Below are 20,636 nucleotides of genomic sequence, written 5' to 3' on the forward strand. Positions count from 1 at the left end.
TTTGTTGTGTTTGCTTGCATGAAAGAGAAGCTTCAAAAATGTATATGTTTAGTACATATAATGTTGGACTAACTATATTTTGTACCTCTGAAATACAGGTTAAGTTGGTAGGAATAAATAGACAGACAGACGTCTACAACAATAAGGTGGGTGATGGGTTCAAGATCAAACTTTGCTATGAAGGTAACCAGACTGTACTATATCCTAGGTTTTAGGAAAATCTTTTGCCAATATTTAAAAAAAATGTTTGCAAGTGCAAGAGGAAGTGTAAAAGTAATACAGAAGTAAAAGTATGCACACAGCACATTTTGGCATATAAAAACAAAAACAATACCGTAAATATTTGAATTTCCCTATTCAACAAGAAGAAATGAGATAGTTCTTTGAAAAAAAGAGAGAAGAGGAAGCAACTGGAGTCATATCTCTTTGATAGGTAGGTGACATATTGAGTGCAAGCTGAAACCTATGAAAGCTAAGTATTTGCCCATATTTAAGCTGTTTTAATATTTGATGACAAAGATGGTATTTTGGAGATTTTGGGAAGGGGGAGAAAACTACATGAGGGTACTATAATGTAAAAAGAGAGATCAACCCCTTTCTATAAAGATTTTGTTAATGTGAAATTTTAAGCACGTGATTACTTTGGTAAAATCAGTAATGAATCCATGTATTATATTTTATATAAAGACTCCACAGAAAAGGGCACTTTAATTAGGGTTGCTATGTTTCAAAAATACAAATCTGGGACATATTTGCAGGGATTTCACTGGCGCAGTCAACCTGCACTGCACCCTATTACATAAACCCCATAATATGGGATTTATATTTCTGTGAAAGTAAAATACAGGCTGCACAGTAGATAGAATTTAGTGGTGTTTGGACATTTAAAGCATATTTAAAGTTCACAATTTATCCTGACTATATGCATTTTCATTAAAAAAAGTATATAAAGAAATATTTTTAAAAGCTGACATTATAATGTAGATGATGATGTTCCCTCACTTTCATTTTGGTTTTGAGAGTAGGAGACTCATTCTATGCTTTCAAAGTGTAGAAAATCTGGTCACCTTCTTTGAAGTCAAAGGAGTGAAATTCAAGTTTGTGTTTCTTTGATTTAGTATACAGAAGTCTGTAATGTGGGTGAAAATGTCATAGTTATGCTTTATTATTATTTAGTGCTAATGTATACCATTTATTACCATTTATATCAATACATCTCTTTATATTTTGCTATATGCACCACAGTTGATAACTTTTCATTGCACTTTTGTATTTAGGTTACCCAACAAATTCATCATTATTAGGGAGTTGTTCTTGCCCATTTATTATACAGCAAACTCATGATTTACAGGGTGGCACCTATTGCCCCCTTGGAGAGTGATCTCTGCACAAATAGAACATTTTGGAGAAAATTGCTGCAAAAAAATAACAATATAATAATAACCAATATTCCTGACTCACTTGTCAGCTCAAAATATTCACTTACATACTCCAAACACCCCTACCCCTATATCATATGTCATTTCTGCCTCAAATGTATGAAAAGGGTTAATGGCAGTGTTGTTGCCCTAGGCTGGAGGACTCATGCAGGAGAAGAAAGTTCTAGTTGAGTGGATGAGACTTTGTATCGCAAACAGTGAAGGTTTACAGTATATTCTGCACCCATTCTATCTAATAAGTCCAAGGGCACCAAATTATACAGGTGGCATTTTCACAGGAGAGAATAGCTGGTGGGTAGTGATGAATTTTGCTGGAACAAAATACATCAAAGTTTCCTCTGTAAGCCTCCAATACCATTTTGCGGGACACTCCGGCCTCAGGGGCATGGCCTCTAGCTTGGACAGATTTGGAGGAAAGATGCTCCAGAATGTTGCCCATTCACAGTAGCAGATGTCAGTGGTCATGCTTCAGGCAAGTTGGGTCTTAGTGCTCAGTGGCTGTTTGGCTATGATACAGAGGCAGCACAGAGCATACCTTTTACAGGCTCTAGGAAAGTCCCCAGGAAAGTGGAACATTTGGGTGTCCCTAAAACTATTTTCAGGGTGCTGGGTAAACCCGGGGCGTGTGTCGATGTGAAAGGGTCAACCCAGGTTATGTGCGCCGGGTCCGCAACTGTGGTCATTACCAGGGACATTCCAGGGACCGATCCGGATACTATGCAAGGTAAATGTAGTAACCCAGGTTATTCTACGCGGGTCGTTAACAAGTTGCTCATTAGTGGATCAGATTTGGAAACTGGATGACTGCTTCATATTTACTTGCTCTTGCAAATTATTGTTTCACAGTCAAATGTTTGAAACTAATAGTCTTCTTGGTTCCCTTCTGTGGTAATGATGCACCCCCAGTGCTCCAGAATCACAACTTCATAAAATGTAGAATACAAATTAAATGTGTTTATTGCAGGAAACATTGGAACAGCAAAGGTAAACAAACTTCGGGTGTGGCTGGGTACAGTGGCATCCCTCCCTGCTATTGCACCCAGCGCTGAGAGAAAAGGGTGTGGACTCGTGAAAGGGGCATGGCCTCGCGGCCCGAACCCTGTAACAACTGGGGAGCTCCGGTGGAGGGGGGGTCCCGGAGTTGCGTACTGTACCCCGGGACCACTCTGAGTGGAAAGTGCCAGCTCCCTCACTTTATCAGGAGCCAAGTGCTGCACGAAATGTTACAGTGCAGCACCCAGCTCCTTTCACTGAGGGGGAGTCATCACTTTGGTGTCACCCTTCGGTGGATGAGACCCAGGTGTGGCCCGCACCCCCCTTGTGATGCCACTGGCTGGGTATGCAGTAAACTTGAGATATAATTAAGCAATTGACAAGGCAGATATTCACAGATGTAGATATACTGATTAGCAGACAAAATGAGGCTGGATTGGAGCTTACAAAGATATACCAGAATAAATGCAGGATGGTAAATTGGTGAGCTGCAGAGTTCTCTAAGATTATGCAGACACTGGGGCACACTGGGTCTGATTCAGCAAAGATCACTGATGAGTTTGCATACTCAGCCGGCTGATTGTTGCTGCACACTGCGAATGCGTATGTATCACAGTGCATGACTACCCGACCGTGATTGTCACTGTGATCACAGTGACTATGCAGACCCATCGCAGAGTGATTGACAGGAAGTACCATTTTGGGGTGGTGGCGGGGGGGTGGTCGGTGAAATGCACGCTGTTACATGGGCACACTGAGATGCCATACACAGCCTGAGCTCCCACTGTGTGCGACGAGGTTAGCAATTCCTGAGTAAGGTCAGACCCTGTGCAAGTGTGTGTGATCTGCGATTGTACTCGATGATACCAATGGTTTCGCAGTCGTGCTAAGTATTACAGATGTGTGTAATGTAAGGTGGGTGTGCTTATGTTAGGCTGCATATGGCATTGTGATAGCACACCATCGCAGTGAGACTGCGTGCATAATTGCTATCACAATCGCATTTGCGATCTGTACAGAATCAGGCCGAAGAGCAGGTTCTAGGCACAGTGAATCAGAACCAATTTGAAGCACACTCTCTTGCTGCAGCAGTTACATGACAGGAACCATGACTTAGTAAATCCAGAAAACATGAACAGCAGACAAGACCAGGACCGGCAACCTAATCCCATCAGAGACCAGGAAACATTAGCAGTGGAACAGGTGCAGGTGATTGCAAGGGAAACCAGATTAACCCCTACCTGAGAGGCAAGACTGTCCAATTGTCACAGCAACACCTCTGGAACTCAGAGGTACTATAAGTCCATATGCAGAACAAGGGCAGATTCCTGACATAGCACCCCTTTAAGGAGCAGATACCAGATACTCCACAAGGCATAAGTTCAGGTTATCTTCTTTTTTGTTTCTTTTTCTTTTTAATGTCAGAGGAAGCATTTATATACCCATCTGAATTAAAGGAGTCATCCAGGAGAGCAAGAAAATCAAATGGGGCAAATCTCTTCACAGTTGCCCTGAAGAAAGCAGGCAAATTCTGCAATACTGGATTGTTATTATTTATTAAGGAATGTGCCCACATCAAAGTCTCTCCTCTGAAGCTCATCAACATAAAGGTAATTATATCCTGGTGGGTTGCATCAGTTGATTCCATATGTTGATGTGTCAAAGCTTTAAACTGGGAGATATTCCCATCAAACTAAATGGGGTAACAGTTGAAAGGTGCATTGGCTTGGGCATCAGAGAGCTTAACCACCTCCGTCTGGATGATAGTCATCTCTGGGACAATGGACTGGGCAAACATAGGGAGCACTGGACTGGCAGCAGACTTGGGTAACCTTGGCTGGACTTGGCAGGGAATATCATCAGTAGACAATGGCCCCATAGGAGGATTGGACATGGGCTGCACCTCTGGCAGGGTGGATATCGGCTGCACCTCTGGCAAGGTGGATATCGGCTGCACCTCTGGCAAGGAGGATATTGGCTGCACCTCTGGCAAGGCGGATATTGGCTGCACCTCTGGCAAGGCGGATATTGGCTGCACCTCTGGCAAGGCGGACATCGGCTTCACCTCTGGCAAGGCAGACATCGGCTTCACCTCTGGCAAGGCAAACATTGGCTACACCTGTGGCAAGGCAAACATTGGCTGCACCTCTGGCAAGGTGGACAATGGTGGACCCTCCCGGACCACTGATAAACTTGAAGCCTGGAGTGACTGAGTGACCCTGAAAGAAAAACCAACACTCGAAGAGGTGGCCAACACGGCAGCACTCTTTTCATGTCTAATAGTAAGGGCAATGTGATCCTCAGGCCCAGAGGCCAGGACAATAGGGTCTTAAGGCCTGAAGGGCAGAGCAGTAGGGTCATCAGGCCCGGAGGCCAGGACAGTAGACTTGTCAGGCCTGAAGGACAGGGTAATACTGTGAGATGGCTGGCAGGATACCACATTTACAGGAACTGATAGAAAATCCCCCTCCTGGGGCAGAATACTTGACAAATTACTGAAAACCCCTTCCTGGGGCAGGATACTCAGAGACCCTTCCTAGGGTAGAATGCATGGAGACCCCTCCTGGGGCAGGATGCTCGTAGACCTCTCCTGAGCTGAGGTGGAAGCAACCCCTTCTTGATTTACAGATGTGGAAATACTGATTTGCAGACACTTGGATGATATTCTAAAAGCACCTTCCTGGGGCACTATGCTCAGATACCCCTCCTAGGGTAAGATGCTCAGAAACCCCTCCTGGGGCAGAATGCTCGGAGACCTCTCCAGAGCTGAGGTGGTAGCGACTCCTTCTGGATTCACAGATGTGGAAATACTGATTTGCAGACACTTGGATGATTTTGACACATACTTGACAAGGCAGATATTCACAGATGTGGAAATACTGATTTGCAGGCACTTGGATGATATTGACAAATACTTGACAAAGCAGATATTCATAGATGTGGAAATACTGATTTGCAGACACTGTATAATTAGCAGACAAACTGAAGAAGCTGGAATAGAGCTTACCTAGATGTACCAAAATAAAAGCAGGACAACAGACACTAGATTAAGGCACACTGTGGTTTAGCACAAAGTCCAGAGTAGAGAAACATGCAGAACAGGGATCCAGAAATCAGATAAGTAGTTGCAGATAATGGCAGGTTCTAGGCAAGGTGTCTGATGAGAGTCAGGGTTATGTAGCAGTGTAACAGGTGCAGGTGATTGCAAGGGAAGCCAGATTAACTCCTATGCAAGACTGTCCAATTGTCACAGCAACACTTCTGGAACACAGAGGTAGTGCAGTCCATATGTAGAACAAAGGCAGATTCCTGACACCCAGTAGCAGACCTAGTATCCTGGAAATGGGAGGAGTCAGTTATCCTTTGCAAGTTGGATGCAGGAGGACTACCTCCAATTATCAATGAGGAGATTGACTATGAAAGTGTTGGCGGTGGAGATTACATGTGCTGGGATCTAACCATGCTGCTGCTAGCTGATGCTGGCCTACTGGTTATTATTTTACAGGATTTTTTAGATTTTCCCACATAATTTGCATGAACTTACTGCAAATGATGTAACAGAGAGGAGGATCCTAGATGGTTAACATCCCTACCTCTACTTACTTTGGCCTCACAAATGGTACAGATGGCTTGACAAATGTCAGGATTGGCTAAAATAACTCCACATGAAAGAGGTCGCTTTTTAGTCTTCTGCCCAGGTATGACAATGGTCTACTTCTTATCACTGGCAAGAACTGCTGCCACTGGTGGCTGGCGTACTTTGACACAAACAACATCCGCCTCTTGGATTTAATGTCTTCTTGTCACCATCAACATCCTCATTAGGTCAAATGCACAAATATCCCCCTCTTTCTGTTGCCCTTCTACATTAGCATCCTCAATTTCTATGTCACCATCATTACTTTTACTGCTACTCATCCTCACATTTTGCACAGAGTGCAGAAATGGTGGAAGGAAGCTTCTCAACAATTACAGTAACACTCATGACACTCATGACACCCTTAGACTATCCTCAGGGATCTGTGAAGTTTGTGAGCACACAGGGCCTGTGACCAGAGCGCTCGCTATGAATCAGGGCCCTCCTACCTCTTATTGGAGCGGCCTCCTGGCCGCTCGTATAGCTGTGGGTGACCACCCACAGCTTATGCGAGCGGCCAAAAAGATGGTCGCGATGGTCTTGACCATCGCGACCATCGGGCTTGCGACGAGACCCTGCGGTAGGGTCTCGCTGCCGCAAGCCCAGGAGTGCTTTTGGCTCTATCAGAGCCAAAAGCACTCCCACTGATATCACTAGTGATGTGAGTGGGGCCGGCCCCAGACGGTAGGCATTCCCATGGGAACGCCTCCATCTGGGCAGCAACGCCCCCGGCACGCCCACCAAAGGGGGCGTGCTGTTAACATCGACAGCATGCCCCCTTTGGTGCGAAACCCATAACGACGGCTTGGCCGTCGCTATTCGGGTCTCGCACATGCGCACGACGGAGCTCCCTCCGTCGTGTGCATGTGCACTAGGGCACCATTGACCCGCTTGCGAGCGAGTCAGAATCAGGCCCACAGTTTGTTCTTCAGCCTTAGTGTTCTTTTTGTGCCCTGATTTGCCTGTAGACTCAGGTAGAGCGGGAAGGTGGTGCATGTAAGGTTACAGAAGTTGCCTGACTGTGGGCCTGATTCAGCAAGGAACGCAAGGATGCAGATGCATGCACCCATCCTCTGCGAGAATATGCAAATCAATGCATACGCATGGGGACCACAGGACAAGATGCAGTTGCCCAGCACCATACTATACCGCCCATCTGTGTGTGGTGGTGTATGGTGTGATGGGGGAATACCACTGTACACAGAAAAGTAATATACGCTGTGTCACTCATCTGGCAAGTATTATTAACTAAAAACTGGAGTACAGCATTTAACTGTCTCCACTGCAGTACTCCTCTGGTGCCCAGTTGTTCCCTTACTGTTTACCTTAAAGCTTCAGTACAGTCACAGTTCTGTGAGATTATGATGTCACACTGTGACTAGTCAGACCAGAGCGACAGGCTGCCAGCAGTGCGTGTGAGGCAGACCAGAGCTGAGTATCTTTACTCATCCTCAGTGTTTCCCCGGGCCATGGCGGTGTGGTAACGCACCCACCAGGTATTACGAGCAGTAAGCCTGAGAGGTGACAGGCAAATAGTGCGATGTCTGTGTCTTGTATATAAAATTCATTGGTCTGTTTGTTTGTCCGGTTGTGTATTCGGACACCCCTGCATCGATTGGGATGAAACCAACTGAGGCGGTCCAGTTGGATCTAGCTGGTCAGGTTTTAAGGGGGTTAGGGTCAGAGTCAGATCTCCTGTTGGTGTACACTGGGCAGACCTTTGACCCGGGGAGCCTATTGTGAGACTTGCATTGGATGGATTTGGACAAAAACCTTCATAGAGGGGTGGCAAATGGTCTGGGATGCCTAACTTAATAACTTGAAGATTATGTCGGGGAGCCTGTTCTTTTTTGTCCTTCCATTGGATGGATTTGGATGAAAATGCCACAGAGGGGTGGCAATTGGTCTGGGATGCCTAACTTAATAACTTGAACAGTTAAACCCAAGCAAAGCTGGATACTTCAGATAGTTTGTATATATATATATATATATATATATATATATATATATATATATATTAGAGATGAGCGGGTTCGGATCTCAGAGATCCGAACCCACCCGAATTTTGAGATCCGGAGCGAGATCAAAATGTGCGTTCAGTTCCTCCGCCGGCCCCGGATCTCAAGCCGAGGCAAAACCATAGAGTCGAAAATCTCACAGCTCGTGAGCTTTCGTCTGTATGATCTATGTTGTGTATAAGGGAACACGCGGCGTATGCCATTTCACTCCGACTGTGGAGACTGAACAGGAAGGGTGGGTAGTGTAGGGCTGGGAGAGGTGCTGGTGCTGTGCTGTCTGCTGTGTCCTGGGCTGGTGCACTGCTGATCCATATGGTGCTGTCACTGCTGTTGCTGATCCATCTGGGCTGGTGCTGTGCTGTCTGCTGCATCCATCTGGGCTGGTGCTGATCCATCTAGGCTGGTGCTGTGCTGTCTTCTGCGTCCATCTGGGCCCAAGTTGTGGACCCCAAAAAAATATATATATTGTCTTTTTATTTTTTTTCTGTGTGGGTGTGTTAGGCTTAGCCGCAAGATACAGCCAGCAATGCAAGTTGCAACCTAGTGCTGCCTGACTCCAGTCGTCATCAATCGGTGCTCTGGGCCCAAGTTGTGAAACCAAAAACAAAATAAAAAAATACACTTTAGATACACAAATAGAACAAATTTAGAGCAAAAAAAAAAATACACTATTTGTTTTCTTTTTTTTTCGGGTCCACAACTTAGGCCAGAGCACCGATTGATGACAACTGGAGTCGGGCAGCACTAGGTTGCAACTTTTGTTGCTGGCTGTATCTTGTTCGGCTAAGCCTAACACGCACACACACATAGAACAAATTTACAGAAAAAAAAAAAAACACTATGTGTGTGTGCATGTTAAGCTTAGCCGCACAAGATACAGCAGCAACGTAGTGCTGCCTGGCTCCAGTCATCATCAATCGGGGCTCTGGGCCCAACCACCTCCTTGTTATGTCACTTGGAGTGCATTCATCAAATATCAAAATGTATGCCGCCAAGTTCCAAAACTCGAAACGTAACAAGTCCAGTGTCACCTACCTGCTCCTCCCTGTGGGATCCAAGCGCCTTCAATCTCCAACACCAACACCTGCATCATCAACAGCCTCATTCATCATCGGGAGTAGTTCTGCTGCATCCAATGTTGTTATTCAAAGCATGATTGACTCCTCTCCTATCCGTGATTCCTCACAAGGATCCTTGATGACTATGCCTGTTGCTGCTGCTGTTGCTGTGAGTGGATCATCATCCCAGAAGGGGACCAGGAGGAAGACTACTTGTAGTGTATCCTCCACAATACAATTAACTGTCAAATAATCATTTGCAAGGGCAAACAAGTATAACACCCAGTTGCACAGCGGATTACTGATGTCATTACAGCTGTGCTTGTATTAGATGTGCGTCCAGTATCCCCCATTACTGCAGTGGGTTTTCAACAGTTAATTGAGGTCCTGTGTCCTTGCTTCCAGATCTCTTCTAGATTCCACTTTGCTAGAACAGCAATTCCAAGTCTCCTCAGGATTTGTGATTTCAGACAATGCCACCAATATTGTGAGAGCATTACATGTGGGCGAATTCCAACACGTCCCATGTTTTGCTCACACAATTAATTTGGTGGTGCAACATTTTAAAAAAAATTACAGGGGCGTGCAGGAGATGCTCTCAGTGGCCCGCAAAATATCCGGACATTTTAGACATTCAGCAATTGCTTGTCGAAGATTGCATGACCAGCAGGTACTGTTAAATTTGCCCTGCCATCAGCTAATGCAAGAGGTAGTAACTCGGTGGAATTCTACCCACTATTTGCTTAAGCAGATGGAGGAACAGCAAAAGGCCATCCAGGGCTATACAATGGCCTATGACATAGGCCGTTGAGGGAGAATGCACATACTGAAGCACAGTGGAGAATAATTTCCGTGTTGTGCAAGGTTCTCAAACCCTTTGAACTTGCCACATGTGAAGTTAGTTCAGACACTGCCAGCTTGAGTCAGGTCATTCCCCTCATCAGACTTTTGCAAAAACAGCTGGAGAAACTGAAGGAGGCACTGAAATGGAGCGATTGCGCAAAGTATGTCGGACTGGTGGATCAAGCCCTTGATTCACTTCACCAGTATCCAAGAATCGTTAATTTATTGAAATCTGAAAAATATGTTTTGATGACCATTCTGAATCCTAGGTTTAAGTCCTACCCTGTGAGGTTTTTTACAAATAGACCGAAATCTAAAACTATGCAAAGAGCTGTTGGTAAAAAAATTGTCAGCTGCAGCTGCACGTGAAATGCCATAATCTCCTCCTTCAATTTCTGCAGCTGCCAGGAAAAAAAATAATTTTCCTTACAGAATGCCTGCTGGTCATGCAGATTGTTCACCAAAAAATGACATCTGGTCAGGCCTAAGAGAACTGCCTACTAGTGACATGTCTTCTATGATGACTATGTGTGATACGGTCTTCATTCACAGAATGGTGGAGGACTATTTCAGAGATAACATCCTAATAGGCATGTCAGATAGTCCCTTTCAGTACTGGCAGGAAAAAGAGGCAATTTGGAGTCCCATACACAAACTGGCTTTGCATTACTTAAGTTGCCCACCCTCCAGTGTGTACTCCGAAAGAGTTTTCAGTGCAGCTGGCAACCTTGTCAGTCATCGACGTAGGAGGTTACTTCCTCAAAATGTGGAAAAGATGATGTTCATTAAAATTAATTACAAATTCCATGAGGAAGCCCTCTACCTACAATTATATAAAAAAATTACAGAGGTGCCTATGGTGGATTCTAGCGGGGACAAATTAATATTGTGTGAAGAAGAGTATGTAAACACTGATGGGGATGACGAGGAAGACAACAACTTGTAATGTAAAGCCAGTTTGTGTATGGGATCATTTTCATTTCCATGTCCAATGCACATTGGCAGCTTGTTTTATGGGGGTCCAAACAAACCAATTATTTCAGCCACAATTGGCAGTCATTGTCGCTGAAATGATTGGTTTGTTAAACTGTGAATGTCCAGTTTTGTATACAACATAAAGGTGGGTGGGAGGGCCCAGGGACTATTCCATCTTGCACCTTTTTCCATTCCATTATGTGCTGGTTGGGGCATTGCTGCCTGACATTTTAATTTAATGTTATGGTTGGTTTAGGAATCAATTATTTGTTTTTAAATTAATTTATTATCAATTTTACAGCCAGGGGCTGCACCAATTAATTTTTTTGTATTAATTATTCAGCCAGGGGCTGCACCCAATGAATTGTTTTTTACATTAAATTATTATGAATTATTCAGCGCGGAGCTGCACCAATTAATTGTTTTTTAAATCATTTATTATCATTTTTACAGCCAGGGGCAGCACCAATTAATTTATTTTTATTATTAATTATTCAGCCCGGGACTGTACCAATGAATTGTTGTTTAATTAATTTATTATCAATTTTACAGCCAGGGGCTGCACCAACTATCAACTATCAATTCTTCAATCCTCAAGGGTATCCCAACCATCATCTTTGCACAGTCCTCATCTCTATTAATAATTATATCAATCAGTTTTGAGCCAGCAAGCTGGATGCAACCTTTTGGCCCTTTAACTAGATGAAAAAAATAAATATTGTGAGTTGTGAGGTGGCCAAAATTGACTGGAAACGAGCGGAAATAGATGTTATTGAGGTTATTAATACTGTAGGAACAAAAAAAGGCCCATTTAATGTGATTTCAGCTGTTTTTTTATTTTTTAAAGAAAAAATCCAGATCCAAAACCGAAACCAAAACACGAAAACAAAACACGGAGGTGAGGTTTTGGCAAAACCAATCCAGATCCAAAACCAAGGGGAGATCCAGATCCAAAACCAAAACACGGGGGTCGGCGCATATCTCTAATATATATATATTATATATATATATATATATATATATATATATATTAGAGATGAGCAGGTTCGGATTACAGAGATCTGAACCCACCCGAATTTAGCAGATCCGAGTTGGGTCCAAGCAGGTTCGGGGTTTGCTGCCTGACTGGGATCTCAAAAGCGAGCAACACCATAGAGTTGGAAATCTCGCGGTTCACGAGCTTACATCTCTATGATCAATGTAGTATATAGGGACCACGAGGCGGGTGCCATTTCACTCTGGCAGTGGAGACTGAACAGGGAGGGTGGGTAGTGTAGAGCTGGGAGAGTTGCTGGTGTTGTGCTGTCTGCTGTGTCCTGGGCTGTTGCACTGATGATCCATTCTGGGCTGGTGCTGTCTGCTGTGTCCTGGGCTAGTGGTGCTGTGCTGTCTGCTGTGTCCTGGGCTGGTGCTGCTGATCCATTTTGGACTGGTGCTGTCTGCTGTGTCCTGGGCTGGTGGTGCTGTGCTGTCTGCTGTGTCCTGGGCTGGTGCTGCTGATCCATTCTGTGCTGTGCTGTCTGCTGTGTCCATCTGGGCTGGTGCAGAATACATCTGGGTTCTGCTGTGTCCATCTGGGCCCAAGTCCTGGACTCAAAAAATCAGAGTCGGATCCAAGCAGGCTCGGGGTTTGCTGCCTGACTCGGGTCTCAAAACTGAGGCAAAACCATGGAGTCGGAAATCTCGCGGTTCACGGGCTTACGTGTTCATGATCAATGTAGTATATAGGGACCATGCGGCGGATGCCATTTCACCCCGGCTGTGGAGACTGAACAGGGAGGGTGGGTAGTGTAGGGCTGGGAGAGTTGCTGGTGTTGTGCTGTCTGCTGTGTCCTGGGCTGTTGCACTGATGATCCATTCTGGGCTGGTGCTGTCTGCTGTGTCCTGGGCTAGTGGTGCTGTGCTGTCTGCTGTGTCCTGGGCTGGTGCTGCTGATCCATTTTGGACTGGTGCTGTCTGCTGTGTCCTGGGCTGGTGGTGCTGTGCTGTCTGCTGTGTCCTGGGCTGGTGCTGCTGATCCATTCTGTGCTGTGCTGTCTGCTGTGTCCATCTGGGCTGGTGCAGAATACATCTGGGTTCTGCTGTGTCCATCTGGGCCCAAGTCCTGGACTCAAAAAATCAGAGTCGGATCCAAGCAGGCTCGGGGTTTGCTGCCTGACTCGGGTCTCAAAACTGAGGCAAAACCATGGAGTCGTAAATCTCGCGGTTCACGGGCTTACGTGTTCATGATCAATGTAGTATATAGGGACCATGCGGCGGATGCCATTTCACCCCGGCTGTGGAGACTGAACAGGGAGGGTGGGTAGTGTAGGGCTGGGAGAGTTGCTGGTGTTGTGCTGTCTGCTGTGTCCTGGGCTGTTGCACTGATGATCCATTCTGGGCTGGTGCTGTCTGCTGTGTCCTGGGCTGTTGCTGCTGATCCAATCTGGACTGGTGCTGTCTGCTGTTTCCTGGGCTGGTGGTGCTGATCCATTCTGGGATGTGCTGTCTGCTGTGTCCATCTGGGCTGGTGCAGAATACATCTGGGCTCTGCTGCGTCCATCTGGGACCAAGTCCTGGACTAAAAAAAAAAAAGTAAAAAAAAAACAATAAAAGTGGCTTTTTGTGTAATATTCTCTGTGTGCGTGCGTGTTAGGCTTAACCACACAAGATCCAGCCAGCAACGCAAGTTGCAACCTAGTATTGCCCAACTCCAGTCGTGATCAATCAGTGCTCTGGGCTCAAATTCTGGAGCTGAAAAAAAATAAAAATCAATTGTCTTTTTTTGTCTAATATTTTTGTATGTGTGTACGACTGCACATGTGTGAATTTTGTAACTGCACCTTGGCTACACTATTGGTGCTTGTGACACTGCTTCAAGACTGCAGAAAATATGGAGGGCTGTCACATGACAGGAGAGCAAGGCCAAGAACCACACGTTGTAGCTGCTTCCAGCAGTGTAAGGTCGTCAACTTCCTCGTCCTCTATAAAGGCCCATGTGCCAGGGCTTAAGTCATGCCTTCGATATGGTAAAGCTACTTGTACTGAAGTAAAAAAATTTTTTTAAAGGATATTTGCCTTTAGATAAACAAAAAATTGGCAATATGCCCTTCACTACATGAAGTGGCAAGGAAAGGGTAAGGCCTTGGCCTTTCTTTAGGAAGACTGCTGAGTCTGATAGCCCTTCGGAAAAAACAATTGTGTGCCCTGAGAAATCAAAATCACAAATCCCCGAGGAGAGTGCAAATGTGTCCGTGGTTGCCATGTGTGAGCCAGACCTAAATACTAGTGTACTGGAGGATCCTCCAAGTTCCAACATTTGTGTGCCCTCTGTAAATGTGGGGAAGGGCAGTCAACATCTTGCAGACGTAGTCAGAGAGGATGCTTCTGTGGAATTGCACATGGAGGAGGAGGATATTTTGGTAGTTGAAGGTGCTAAGGATGATGAGGATGTTGATGATGAAGATGTTGGTGATGAGGTCCTTTGTGTAAGTAAGGAAACAACTGTTGCCCATGGATTGAAAAAGCCAATTGTTGCCATGCCGGGGTAAAAGACAAAAAAATCCACTTCTCACGTGTGGAATTATTTCTACCCCAATCAAGACAAACAATTGTCAAGCCATATTTAACCATTGCCTAGCAAGAGTGAGTAGAGGGAGGGACTGAAACCACCTAGGAACCTCCTCATTGTTATGTCACTTGGAGCACATTCATCAAATATCAAAGTGTACGTCACCAAGTTCCAAAACACAAGTCCAGTGTCACCTACCTGCTCCCTCTCTGTGAAATCCAAGCACCTTCGATCTCCAACACCAACACCTAAAACATCAATATCCTCATTCGTCATTGGGAGTAGTCCTGCTGCATCCAATGTTTGATTTCGAAGCATGATTGACTCCTCTCCTATCCGTGATTCCTTAGAAGGATCTTTGATTCTGCCTGTTGTTGCTGCTGTTGCTGTGAGTGGATCTTCATCCAAGAAGGGGACCAGGAGGAAGACTACGACTACTTGTAGCATATCCTCCAAAAATAATTAACTATTAAACAATCATTTGCAAGGGCAAACAAGTATGACAGCAATCACCCATTTGCACAGCAGACTATTGATGCCATAACAGCTACCGCATGCTGGTATTAGATGTGCGTCCAGTATCCGCCATTACTGCAGTGAGTTTTCAACAGTTAATTAAGGTCCTGTGTCCTCGCTACCAGATCCCTTCTAGATTCCACTTCGCTAGAACAGCAATTCCAAGTCTGTACAAGGACATTAAAAAAAACCTTATTAATGTCCTCAGAAATGCCATTGTACCCACTTTCCACTTGATAACTGATATGTGGACAAGTGGGGCAGGGCAAACTAAGGATTACATGACTGTGACAGCCCACTGGGTAGGTGTATTGCCTACAACAGCAACAGCAGCAGCAACATCTCCCAAAAGACAGCTGATAAAGAGGCAGGCTACTCTTTGTATAACTGGTTTCACTAAGAGGCATACTGCTGAGAACCTTTTAGAAAAACTCAGGGAAATCATTGCTAAATGGCTTACCCCACTTGGACTCTCCTCAGGATTTATGATTTCGGACAATGCCACTAATATTGTGAGACCACTCTGTTTCCTTCTGCACCACTGCCTTCCCCTAAGCCACGCTGCTGTCTTCCTTTCCTTTGTGGCACTCTTTCTTCCTCCATCTGCACCACTCTGCCCCCCCAACTGTGCAACTCTTCTTTTCCCCCCATTCACACTACTCTGTCTTCCTACCCATCCACACTAATCTGTCTTCCCCAATACCTACTGTTGTGTGTTCTAATATTTGTGCTAGTCTGTATTCCCTTATCCGCACCAATCTGTCTTTACCCATCTACACTGCTCTGTCTTCCCATGTCCATGCCACTCTCTTCCCCCATCCACGTCGATGTACCCGCAAACCGCGACACTCTATTTCCCACCATCCACACCACTGTTTTCCACCCATCTGCATTACTTTGGATACCCCCCCTCTGTAATGCTTAACCTTCCCTCCTCTGCACGCCTTTGTGTCTCACCTATACACGCTGCTGTGTCTCCTCCCCCATCCACACCACTTTTATCACATCTGCACAGCTATATTTTCTGCTTAGACCTCAGTTGCATAGTCTGCATGTGTGTATTCCAATGAGCACACAATTCTGTGAATTAGCAGCTCCACCATTTTGTGAGTGACAGCAATCTCATTCTGTGAGAGTGCCGAATCTGCAGTTAACCACAGGGTGTGATGGCATACCATATCTGTATCGCGCAAGGAACACGTCCATTAAGGCGTCAGCCTTAATTATTGTAATTTCATTGCTTTTTGGCGTTTGAGTGGTAGAAAATTAATAGGTTTTGTGAATTTTCAGATCACGTCTAAGCAGCCTTAATGGGACATGTGAAACCGTAAGGTTTTTTGTCTATGGAATTTCATAGCTATTTAAAAAATGTATTAACTATCATGGTTTGGATGAGCAAACCTGGCCACCTGCAGGGGAGAAGGGCAACAAAATGGTACACTAACACAGGAAGAGGGGACAGCACACAGGAGGTGGTTTGGGAGGGGCAGAGTGCGAGATGGCTGTAGGCGTGTGGTGTAGTGGCAGCAGCGGAGGTGCAGAGCAGTTGCAGTGGTGCAGTGCAAAGGGGGCATCAGTGGGAGACAGAGGGCTCACTGGTAGTGCGTATGCACCTGAGAAAATCAAATCTATAAGTCACAGATGGACGAATGCAGCAGTGATATCCATCTACGCATCTATGTTAAAAATTGAATGTGTAAAAAAAGAAAAACAGCCCCGTCCCCACAGAAAACAAGCAGCTCCGGGCTTTGGAGTCCCAGTATTGGTTGTGCTAAATACAGGGGACAAACGATTTAGGGGTCCCCCATATTAAGCACAACCAGCACCAGGCTTTTCAGAACCAGTCCTGGTTGCCACCACCCAGGTGAAGGTCCCGCTAAATAAAATATTTAAAAAAACGGTGTCTGTCTGTTTTATTTTAATATTTCTTTTGCAGGGGTACTATAGGTACCAGCAGGCCCTTAGTGCCCCACCTGCTGGTACTTGTGGTTCTCCAAGTGCCAGTATGTGGGGGATACTACTGCAAAAGACAATATTTATATATTCATATGCACCACACAACATAAATCAACCCAGCACCCACTGCCCAGGGGTGCTGGGGATAGCCCCAGGCTATCAGCCTGGGCCTGGGGTGCCCTGAAGAGGGGGACCCCTTTAATGGGGGGGGCCCCCAACTCCCCAGGGATCCTCGGCCTGGGCTGACTAGCGATCAGGGGTGATGCTGCTGCTGGGGGGCCTGGTGAAAGGGCTGCCCTGGCTGTAGCATCACTCCCTCCACTAGAAAGGGTTCAATGCTGGTTCTGGGAAATACAGGGGGGCCCTATGCATTTTCCTCCCTGTATTTCCAGAACCAAGACCAGCTTAGAGCCCAGTGCTGGTTGCGCTGAATACTTCATTTGTCCCCCATATTTTGACAACTAGGACTGGTTCTGAAAAGCCTGGTGCTGGTTGTGCTTCATACAGGGGACCCCTACATCATTTATCCCCTGTATTTAGCACAACCAGTCCTGGGGCTCCATAAGGCCACGCCATTTTTTTACAGGTTTTTTTTTTTTTTAAGACAGGCAGCCAGTGCTGGTTGTGCTTAAATGCAGGGGACAAATTACATAGGGGTGCCCTGTATTTAAGAACAACCAGCAATGGGCTAGTCAGAACCAGTTGTGGTTGCCAAAATACGGTGGACAAATGACGTAGGGGTCCCCCATAAGTTGCGCAACCAGCACTGGGCTCTGATCCAGTCCTGGTTCTGGAAATACAGGGGAAAAAATGAGTAGGGTCACCCTGTATTTTCCAGAACCAGCACCGGACTATTTCTAATGGGGGGCTGATGCCACAGCCAGGGGAGCCCTTTCACCGGGCCCCCCAGCCACAGCATCAACCCTGACTGCTAGTTAGTCCAGGCCAGGGATCCCTGAGAAGCTGGGGACCCCTCAATAAAGTCCCCCTCCTCAGGGTACCCCAGGCCTAGGCTGATAGCCCAGGGCTATCCCTAGCACCCCTGGGCAGTGGGTACCAGGTTGATTGTGTGATGTGGTACATTTTAAAGAATATTTTCTTTTGCAGGTGAACTATAGGTCCCAGCACACCTCCCTGCATGCTGGTACTTGGAAAACCACAAGTACCAGCATGTTGGGCATTAGGACCCACTGCCACCTGTAAAAAAATATTAAAATAACACAACAAACTTTAATATTGCAATATTTTATTTTACAGGTCTTCACACGGGGATGGAGGCCTTTAAGCTCTTTTACGTGGCCGCAACCACCCCAGGGCTTCGGCATCTTCGCCTGGTGATAGCCAACCCACCAGGGCTTCGGTGACTTCATCTGGTGGATGCTAACCCACCAGGGCTTCGGTGTATTTGCCTAGTGGGTTCCAACCCACCAGGGCTTTGGCATCTTCATCTAATGGGCAGCAGCCGGTGTCAGCTCTTTTACTTGGCCACCGCCCACTAGGACTTCTGGTGTCTGCGCCTTGTGGGCGCCAACCCACCAGGGCTTCAGCGTCATCGCTTGGTGGGCACCAACCCGCTAGGGCTTTGGCATCTTCGCCTGGTGGGCACCAACCCGCCAGGGCTTCAGCGTCTTCACCTAGTGGGTAGCACCCTGTGTTAGCTCTTTTACATGGCTGCCGCCCACTAGGGCTTCTGGTGTCTTCGCCTGGTGGGCGCCCACCCGCCAGGGCTTCAGCATCTTCACCTAGTGGGCGACAGCTTGTGTCAGCCCTTTTTCATGGCTGCCGCACATTAGGACTTATGACGTCTTTGCCTGGTGGGCACCAAACCGCCAGGACTTCGGCGTCTTCACCTAGTGGGCGGCAGCCTGTGTCAGCTCTTTTTCGTGGCTATAAATAGAAATATACAAAATTATCCAATGCGCTGTTATTTAAAGCAGCCAGTAGGGGTTGTCAGCCCCAACAAAATATAGAATATGTAATAGGTGTATACTGGCGCTAAATTAAGTTGTTGTATATAATTAAAACATGGATAAGTGTGCACTTTAAATCACATTTATTTCATCCCAATACTATTAAACATTAAACATACTAATACATGAAGCATAAAATGTTCCTATATCTTAGGAGCATAAAATCCAATGTCCAATAAGATTGCTATTAGGGGACTGTTTGGTCCAATTAATAATATACTGGTGATAGGACTATTGATAATCCATATACAGGGTCCAGCGAATATTTACCAAGTGGATTGTCCTGATTTCTCAATCCAGATGGTGTATCCTGTGTCCAAATCCTGTTGGTAAAAGCACAGAGTGTAGACTGGATAGGACCCGCTTCTCTTAGGTAATAGTAGCCGATGTCCCAGTAACCGTGTGTCAGAATGTCCAAAGTGAATGAATGGTGTTGTTCCCAAAATAATAAGCGATGGAGGTAAAGCTTAACGCGTTTTGCTGGCAAATGTATATCCAGCTTCTTCAGAAGTGCTTTTACCAACAGGATTTGGACACAGGATACACCATCTGGACTGAGAAATCAGGACAATCCCCTTGGTAAATACTCGCTGGACCCTGTATATGTATTATCAATAGTCCTATCACCAGTGTCTTATTAATTGGACCAAAAAGTCCCCTAATAGCAATCTCATTGGACATTGGATTTTATGCTCCTAAGATATAGGGACATTTTATGCTTCATGTATTAGTATGTTTAATGTTTAATAGTATTGGGATAAAATAAATGTGATTTAAATTGCACACTTATCCGTGTTTTAATTATATACAACAACTTAATTTAGCGCCGGTATACACCTATTACATATTCTTTTTCGTGGCTGCCTCCCACTAGGACTTCCGGCATTTTTGCCTGGTGGGCGCCAATCCACCAGGGCTTCGGTGTTTTCGCCTAGTGGGCAGCAGCCTGTGTTAGCTCTTTTTTGTGGCTGCCTCCCACTAGGACTTCGGCGTCTTCGCTTGTTGGGCGCCAACCCGCCAGGGCTTCGGCATCTTCACCTTATGGGCACCAACCTGCCAGTGCTTCGACGTCTTCACCTAGTGGGTGGCAGCCTGTGTCAGCTCTTTTTCACGGCTGCCTCCCACTAGGACTTCTGGCATCTTCACCAGGCAAGCGCCAACCCGCCAGGGCTTTGGCATCTTCGCCTAGTAGGCGGCAGCCTGTGTCAGCTCTTTTTCACGGCTGCCTCCCACTAGGACTTCTGGCATCTTCACCAGGCAGGCGCCCACCCACCAGGGCTTCTGGCGTCTTCACCTGGAGACGCCAGAAGCCCTGGTGGTGGCCAAAGATTGCCACCATGAGCCAATCACGACTGGCGACGTCATCGTCAGCAGCACCCGGCAGCTGCAGGACCGGTGCCTGTTCAGGCATTGGCAGCGGGCCTGGATACGAGAGGAGAATGGCTGGCTGGGACTGGATCCTCTCGGATCCAGGCCTGCCGCCAATGCCCGCACAACTGCCGGACCCTCTGCCACTGACGGGTCCCACCGACACCCACGTCGCTGACACCTGTGCCCCGCTGCCAACACCGCTGACACCCATGCCACCGCCGCTGTTGTCCCCACTGCTGCCTCCGTGTCCTTGCCACTGCTACCATTGGTGTTTTCCAGCGTCGCTATCGCCCGCAACCGACGCCATCTT

At 46.2% G+C, this 20,636-nt stretch overlaps 1 protein-coding gene across 1 annotated transcript in view; it reads left to right on the forward strand.

Moving 5' to 3' along the window:
• The first annotated feature begins 361 nt into the window (after window positions 1-361).
• The window catches only part of LOC148511405 (C-C chemokine receptor type 4-like), a 42,640-nt gene continuing 22,365 nt past the window's right edge, over window positions 362-20,636 (forward strand). Inside the window, exon 1 of the mRNA XM_088442282.1 lies at window positions 362-433. The gene's annotated coding sequence lies outside the window, so the exon portion shown is untranslated. The remainder of the gene's footprint in view (window positions 434-20,636) is intronic.

This window comes from Taudactylus pleione, unplaced genomic scaffold, assembly GCF_031769625.1.
Source record: "Taudactylus pleione unplaced genomic scaffold, aTauple2 ptg000309l, whole genome shotgun sequence".
NCBI lineage: Eukaryota > Metazoa > Chordata > Amphibia > Anura > Myobatrachidae > Taudactylus > Taudactylus pleione.